We start from the raw sequence: 8,852 nt of genomic DNA, 5'->3' as shown, positions 1-8,852 counted from the left end.
GTAGCAAAGATGGCGACTTGATGGATGACAGCAACCCAAGCCCTAATTTGGGTTATGAAGGAAAGCTTTGAGGCAGGATCAGAGACTGACAGAGAAGAAAATGGAGCAGAAACTAGAAGTGATTTTTCAGTTGGTGGAGTCCCATCCGAAGACTCATTTTATAGTGATTCTGAGGGACACAACAATGGCAGTCGTGCTGTCTCTTCACAAGCACAGTCTGTGCAGTGTGGTGACCATAGCAGGTTAGACCAACTCAGAGAACAGACATGTGCGGGGGCATCGAGAGGCAGTGCTCTCTTGGCAGACCCCAATTTAGTTCAGCCCCAAATTCCACCTTTTAGTGGTGATGTTGGATGTAAAGTCGATGCGGCCAAGTTTTTGCCAGTTGACTGTGTTCATCTGTTTTTGGATGTTTACTTCCTTGAGTAAACTGTGCAGCAAATAAATTTGTGAGCCGAACCATTCCTGAAGGAGCATGGAGGCACTCTAGGGCCTCATTCTAGTGCACACCATTGGGTCCTGATTTCACTTGAGGAATTGAAGATATTTTTGGGCCTCATGACCAAAATGAAGTTACTGCAGAATCTAATCTTGCAGTGCTACTGGCCTAATTGTGCTGTTTGGGTAAGCCCCAATGTTCGCACTACACATGAGCAGAGATCGTTTTTTGGTAATGCAGTACATGCTGTACATGCTGTATTTCAATGACAATTGTGATGCAGTGCTCCAGGACCATTCAGACCATGACAGCTTGTACATAATTCGGACAGTTGTGGAACATTTGTCTGCCAGGTTTCCAGAGATGTATACTCCTGGAAAGTATACTCCTGGACAGGATCAAGGACATTGATGAGTCCTTGATCCTGTACAAAGAGCAGCTACTGCTCAGGCAGAACACTGCGAGCAAAAGAGCTTGCTATGGCATCAAGATATACATGCTGTGTGTGAGAGTTGTACTGGCTATGTGTACAGCTTGAGAGTGTGTGCAGGGAAAGACTCCTTTCTATACCCTGTAGATTGCCTCCCACACTTGGAGTCACAGGAAATATTGTGTGCAAGGTTTTCTAGTCACACCATCACAAAGGTTACAACCTTTATGCGGACAATTTCTGTATGGAGTAGAGCTGTTCAGTGAGCTGTACAAAGCTGGCACTGTGGCCTGTGGTACAGTTCATTTTTTGCCACAAAGGATTCGAGCAATGAACTGCTCGCAGTCAAGTTCTTGGATGGCTGTGATGTGTATGACCTCACTAAAATTCATGATGAGAGCACTTCTCCCATCATGGTTTGGGATAAGATGGATGAAGTCCACAAGCCCACCTACTTGATTACAACAGGTACATGGCCGGAGTGGAAAAGAATGACTGGGTTCTTCAGCCATACAATGTGAGTGGTAAAACTTGCACAAGAAACTGTTTACATCCCTGATACAGATGGCAACGTACAATGAATATATTGCTTATCGTCAAACAACCGCAGGAAGACGCATGTCTTTTCTTGACTATCAAATGTAAATCTTTGAACATCTTACTGCTACAGAGCAGCAGCCTCCACTTCATATTTTCTGGGGGACACGGCAAGGCTTCAGGAGCAACACTTTGCTGAATGCATTCCTAAAACACATAAAAAGGCTCAACCATGTTGTCATTGTAAAGTCTGCTCTAAGCAGGGAAAGAGGCAGGAGAGTTGTCCCCAGTGCCTATCTCAGCCAGCCCTGTTTTCATACTTGCTTATGTTATATCATACAAAAGTGAAGTACTGGGAAATTTACTGAGGTGGAGCTGCCTTTAGGCAAACTTTTCAATGGCTGTGCATGGATACCTACCTTCCATGGGTCACTACTCTGCTAGACAGGTAGCCACATACATTTTAGTTCCTCTACATGAGGAAATCATGGACTGTCTTATGGCCTGCTCGAGACCTTTATCCACTGTCAGTCAGTGGTAGATGTTCTGTTCGCCAATTGACAAGTACATTATAAGCCCCATACCTTGTGTGTCAAAATGAAAAAGGCTTGCCAAGGTTTTGAAGTGTTTTAGGGAACGTATCTATACTATACAATGACCACCTTGATTGTGATTGCCCACGAGAGCCAGAGTGAGTGTCGTAAGTCAGACTAATGTCCAATGGTACTGATTCTCATTTCTACTTGCTTTTAAAGTTTGCAATTAGTAACTTGTATCATAATCAATGCTATTAAAAAGTAGTAGAGGGCACAATGGCCCTCATAATGACCTTGGCGGTAAATAACGATTAGTGCTGTGCTTTGTGCCGCCAGCATACCACCATGGAGGTGGACATCCGTCCGCCACATAATGACACAGACATACAAATTTGACAGAAATAGCCACAACCATAAATCCACCAGACCAACTGAACATGATAAACTGTCAGAACTACCACCCATACCAATACACCACCAACACTACACCCTCCAAATAATGACCCTCCAATCACCACAGTGGACATTCAATGATGGTAAACCATTGGCGGTGAATACCACTGTGGTGGATAAGGCCACAAAAGACAAAACAAGACAACATTGGCCAGTACACAAAACCCAGACCTGCCACAATTACATATATCCCACACACCCACCAACAGCACTATAAAACAATATAAAACACACCCACATCACCCACAATCTTTTGCTAACATAAAAAGACTGCAATAGCTAGCCACACAAATCACAGAGTCATCTACACACACACCACAACCACCTATTCAACCGTCACACACCACACATCCCACCACAATACTCAACACCCTCTGCACAACACATACCACACAACGCCCATGTCTCCACAAAGGTACCCCCGTTTCACTGATGAGGAGTTGTGGGTCAAGTTTGAGGAACTAGTCAGGGAAGAGCCCCAGTTGTTTGGAGCACAGATCCAGAAGATCTCCATTGCCAGGAAGATGGAACTATGGCAAAGGATCATGGACAGGGTGAACGCTATCGGACAGCATCCACAAACAAGGGACGACATCAGGAAGAGGACTAATGACCTGGGGCTTACCAAAATTCCCAAGATAAGATGGGTTGGGTGATAGACATCATGCAGGAGAACCAGAGGCTTCAGGAGGAACACCACCAGGAGATCAAGAAAGAAATTGCAGGCCCTCAACACCACCATGGTCTCCATAGCAGAGGTGCTGGGTGATATGGCCAACATCATGAGGGAGTACACATCACACCAGCGGGACCCTTCCACCAACTAGTCAACTGACTAGCCTTACACATCTGCTGAAGCTCGTGGACAGGAGGCCCTACAGGTCACAGGCACCCTACTCCCTGCAGAAGGTGAACCACCCACAAACGTTCCCTGTGACCCAGACAGACACCAGAGAATCTTGGCAAGACCAAGACCACTGCAAGGAAATTAGCCCCTCCTGAATGTCCCCCCTTGTGTGCCACTGTGTCACCTTGTCCACATTGAACTGCCATTGCTCACCTTCCTATGGCCCCTTGGACACTGGACCTGTGCTACAAACAGACTGGACCACTACCCTGGACTATTCCCAACCATCACCCCACTCTATTGCACTTCCCATTGTAGAACAATTATCAATAAACACCCTTGGACACAACTTGATTAATAATATTTGATCTACAGGTAATGTGCAATGTATAGAACTGTAATGATCGGCATAATCCTGTGTAAGTGTCCAGTTGCATGTTGACCCATCCAACAAATGTGTCTCAGCAGTCTGTACACATCACAGCAGTACTCTGTTGGAACACCACCAACATCTGCAATAAAAGAATATATAGGTGACCGTCAGGTTGGGTGCAAAGGGAATGACTGGGATCATGCTGCAGTCACAGAGTACAATACTAAATTGTAGTATTGCTTAGTTCAACAGTCTTACCTGAGGGTCATTGGAAGGACTGCTGGATCAAATGTGACCTGTTACTGTCATCAGTGTCCACTGCTGCCACAGCTGCATTGTCACCCTCCTCCTCCTGCAGATAGGGTACATGCTGCCTGAGAGCCAAATTGTGCAACAATGATTCTGCAGACCTTCTCAGGGGAGTAGCATAGGGATCCACCTGTCAAATGGAGGCACCTGAACCTAGCCTCCCGGAGACCAAAGGTCCTTTCTACAATCCTCCTGTTACACCCATGGGCACCATTGTACCTATTTTCAGCCACTATTCTCGGATTCCTAACGGGACATGAGCCGGGACATGTTTGAGTAGCCGGAATCACCTGCAAGAAGTAAGGGACACACATTAGCCTTGCACAACGGCATGGGCCATGACTCCTGAAGTCATACACTCACAAACAGTGGGTTGGGACACAGGTTCACCTATTAGCCACACTCTGTGCCTCTGTAGTTGCGCTATCAGCTGTGGGACACTGCTATTCCTCAGGACAAAGGCATCATGCACCAACCCTTGATACTTGGCAGTGACGTGAGAGATATACTGGTCAGCCAGGAACATCATCTGGACATTGAGTGAGTGGAAAGTCTTCCGAATCCTGTACACATGTTCATTGGCCTGGGGCGGAATTAAGGCAATATGGGTCCCGTTGATGGCCCCAATAACATGAGGTATATGTCCCAGAGCATATAATCCAGCCTTCACAGTGGGTAAATAATCTACCTGGGGGAATGCAACACACCTGCACATGTGTTTGAGCAAGGGAAACAAAACCCTTACAAGCACAAAAGAGAACGTTGGCTGTGACATCCCTGCAGCTAAGCCCACTGTCACCTGGAAAGAGCATGTTGTCAGGAAATGGAGCACAGAGAGCACCTGCACAAGAGGGGAGATTGCTGTGGTGCTACGGATAGCAGATATCAGATCAGGTTCCAATTGTGCACAAAGCTCTGTGATTGTGGCCCTGTCCAGATGATGTGTGAGTATAATATGCTGGTCAGCTGTAGCCAAGTCCACAAGGGGTCTGTACACGGGTGCTAGCCTCCTCCTATTCCTCTGCAGTGGTTTGTACCTAAGGGACCCAAATGTAGAATAGGAGTGTCAACAGGAACCATGAACACACTACAGCAGTGTACACATAGCATGTTTGTATGTTGAACACTGGAACTGTGTAGGTGAGTACATTCGACTACAATGATGCACTTATTAATCTGTACATGTGTACCAGCATTAGAAAATGGCACCCGCCTGTCCTGTATTCAGGGACAGGTGGAATTGACCTCACACTGCTGGCGTCATGGCGGAAGGCGGTCTGCAGCACAGTGCAATTGCTCATTGGCTAACATGACCCTCTATGGAGTATCCTCCAATGATGATCAACGCCGGTAGTGACGGTGTTCAGCACCGAGGACGTGACTGTCATTTCCTTTCTAACAGTTCAGTTGATTCTTGACTTTCCACAGAACAACATCTCCACTTCATGTGCTGCTGTGACCTGTGTCTGGAACCTGCTATTCCTCATGCTACAGGGGAAAGAGCCTTAGCCTTCACATGGGAGGAGTTGAAGTGCCTCATAGATGTGGTCCTACCCCAGTATGGCCATTAGAATGGGCCTCCAGACCAACAGGAGAGTACACCATGGGTACGTTGCATGCAACATGACAGCATGGAAATGTGTGTGTGTGCTTGCAGTGTGTCAGGTGGTGGGGGTACAGCTGGTAGCAGCGTCAATGCAGGGGTACGGGTCATGTGTATGCCTGATGAGGTGAAATGATATTTGGGGGCCATATGTTTGACAGGCTGGATTGTCAGGTTCATGGTATACCGCCTTCTGTGTTTCCTCTGCTGGTCAGCAGAAGGGATTGTAGTGTGCTATTGCCAAGGCCACGTGGACCCTGAGGGCCTATAGCATGCAGAGCACCCACTGCAGGAAACAATGGGAGGACTTGAGACACTGGGCCCGGAAGACCATGGAGGCCCAGCTGGGATGGCCTCCCAATGAGGGAGCGGTGCCCATCGTAACCTGACCCCCTGATGGCCTGCATACTGGCAGTTGCCTACCCAGAGCTGGATGGGCGCTTGAGGGCATCACAGCAGCCACAAGGGGGTGAGTACAGTGTGTATGTCAAGTATCTCTGTTGCCTGGCGTGGGATTTGGGTGCATTGTACTAGTCAGTGGATGCCCCAATATGCCAGTTCAGATATTGCTGTGTGGTCCAGCTCAGAATAATTAGGTGTAAAGCATATATTAGGTAGCTAGGTTGGTGGCTTCCCATGTCAGGTAGGGCTTAGCTCTTCCCAGTTAGTGTGTAGCTGGCAGCGTTTGGATCCTACCTAATGTGGTATTTAGCCAATGGTATGCCAGTGGGGTCCACACTGCCCATTGGCAGTCTCTGTGTGTGACAGTGATGTGCCTGCCATCTCTGCTGATGGGCCTGAGATTGACCCCATGCTCCCTTTCTCTCTCTCCCCTCTCCTTTTGTCATGCTGTCCATGTGTGCATTAGCATCATCTGGCAAAGAAGCAAGGGCACCAGTGAGTGAGGAAGCTGCAGCCCATGAGATCCAGGAGGCAGAGTTCACCGATGCCGAGAGGACCAGTGGGACGGTGGGCGAGGTGAGCACCACGACGGGGACAGGAGTTGACACCACTGACTCTGATTCATCCTACGATGGGAGCTCCCTGGTGGTGGCGGACCCCTCTGGGACCACCCCAGCTACAGGTTCTATTGCCACCCCCGTACCAGCACCGCCCTCCTACTATTCCCCCACAGAGTTGCTTGTGCCCGCTCACCCAGGAGGGTGGGCATCTCCTTCTCTCCAGGGACCTCAAACCCTGCCCCAGTCAGCCCTGCTGCCCTCAGTGAGGAGGCTATTGACCTCCTGAGATCGATCTCTGTGGGGGAGTCAACCATTGTGAATGCCATCCAGGGGCTGGCATCCCAGATGCAGCAACACAATGCCTTTCTGGAGGGCATCAGCGGTGGCTTGGTGGCCCTACAGAGATAGTTTCAGGCTCTGGCCTCTTCACTGATGGCAGCCAGTGTCCCTGTTTCATCTATCCCCCTCCTACTACCACTACCCAGTCCCAACATCCTCACCCCAACACATTCCATGCACACATTCAGACAAGCATACACCCAAAACAACACACAAGACTTGCACAGACAATCACAAGCAGCACACTTCAGGGCAAAAACACTCACCGCCAACAGACAGATGCACACACAACATCATCCACTGACTCCACTGTCTCCCCCTCCTCTTCCTCCCTCACAGTCACATCCTCACTCACACCTGCATGCACTGCATCTACAGTCTCAGATCCTGCCACCTGCACAGCCTTGCCCACAGTCACCATAATAGCAGACCCGCAGACATGCACCCCACACACCACACGTGCAGTAACCACCAACACCACCTCATGCAGCACATCCATCCACTTTCAGACACCATCACAATATCCATCTACACATCATGTTTGTCCTCCCCACCCTGTCTTCACCCCTCCAGTAACACACACATGCTCACACTCAGACTCCCAACCATCCACCTCACACACACACACACTGTCCATGCACCTGCCCCCAAGCCCAGCACACCTCCTCCTCATACAAACACTCCCTCTACCTCCACTCCCAGCCCTCCTCCCACATTCCGCCCCATTGGCCCTAAGAAGCTATTCCTTGTCTTCCTTGACCTCTTGCCTCCCCCTACACCCCGTCTGTCTGTAAGAGGAAGGTCACACCACCCCAGGCCAGTACCTCAAGCAACCAGTCTGACGCAGGTTCACCTCCAAGGTCTCCAGCTGCCACTAAGGGGCACATGAGTGAAAAGCCGAACATCTTCAACATGGACAATCCTCCCCCCAAATGGAGGGCTAAAGTGCTGCCACCTCCCAAACAGATTGGCAAGACTATGGGACCACCTCCGGCCAGGGCCAAGGAGGCCCCCATGAAGTCCTTGCCCAAGGAGGCCCCCCAGACACCAAGGCCAAGGAGGCCCTCAAGAAATCAAAGGCCAAGGAGGCCCCACAGGAATCCCTGGACAATGAGGCCCCAAGAAATCCCTGGACAAGAATGCCACCCAGAAATCCCTGGACCAGGAGGCCCACAATATAGTGGCCATGGAACAGCGTCTGGAACCAGAGGCCAAGGGGCAGCATCTGGAACAAGAGACCAAGGGGCACCATCAATAACCAGTGGGCAGCCAGCTCCCTCCTTATCCTGTGGGCAGGAAGCCCCCTTCAGAACCAGTAGGCAGCCAGCCCCCTTCTCATCCTATGGGAAGCCAGCCCATCCTCATCCTGTGGTCAGGAAGCCCCCTCCAGAACCAATGGGCAGCCAGACCTATCCTCATCCTGTGGGCAGCCCGCCCCCTCCTCATCCTTTGGGTAGGAAGCCACCTCCTCATCCTGTGGGCAGCCAGCCCCATCCTCATCCTGTGGGCAGCCAGCCCCATCCTTATCCTGTGGAAAGGAAGCACCCTCCAGAACCAGTGGGCAGCCAGCCCCCTCCTCATCATGTGGGCCCCCAGCCCCATCCTCATCCTGTGGGCAGGAAGCCCCCTCCAAAACCAGTGGGCTATGTGCCCTCTCACAAAGAGTTGCAGACCCCACCCACCCCACCACCCTGAGGTGGCTGCCCATTTCCAACATGATGTCCCTGAACAGTGGAGTCCCAATGGTGTCAGGAGTCAAGTTAGGGCTTGGACTTTGCCCTGGTGGCATTAGTGACTTTGGACTGGCCTTTGGGCCTGTATTTATTTATTTTGGCAGTTGCATTCCATATATTCATTCATAAGGAATACAGTGGTTGGATCTGTGTATGTGTCCTGCTTTTTTTTTACTCCGGGGTTCTGTAACTTTTTATTCCTGTGCATATGTTTCTGGGTGTGTGGTGTGTGTATTGTGTGTGTTGTGCATGTGGTTGTTACTCTCCCCCCTCTCTCCCACCCTTGTGTGC

Source organism: Pleurodeles waltl, chromosome 2_1, assembly GCF_031143425.1.
Source record: "Pleurodeles waltl isolate 20211129_DDA chromosome 2_1, aPleWal1.hap1.20221129, whole genome shotgun sequence".
NCBI classification, from domain to species: domain Eukaryota; kingdom Metazoa; phylum Chordata; class Amphibia; order Caudata; family Salamandridae; genus Pleurodeles; species Pleurodeles waltl.
The sequence above is the reverse complement of the archived record's forward strand: the minus strand, read 5'-3'. Positions refer to the sequence as shown.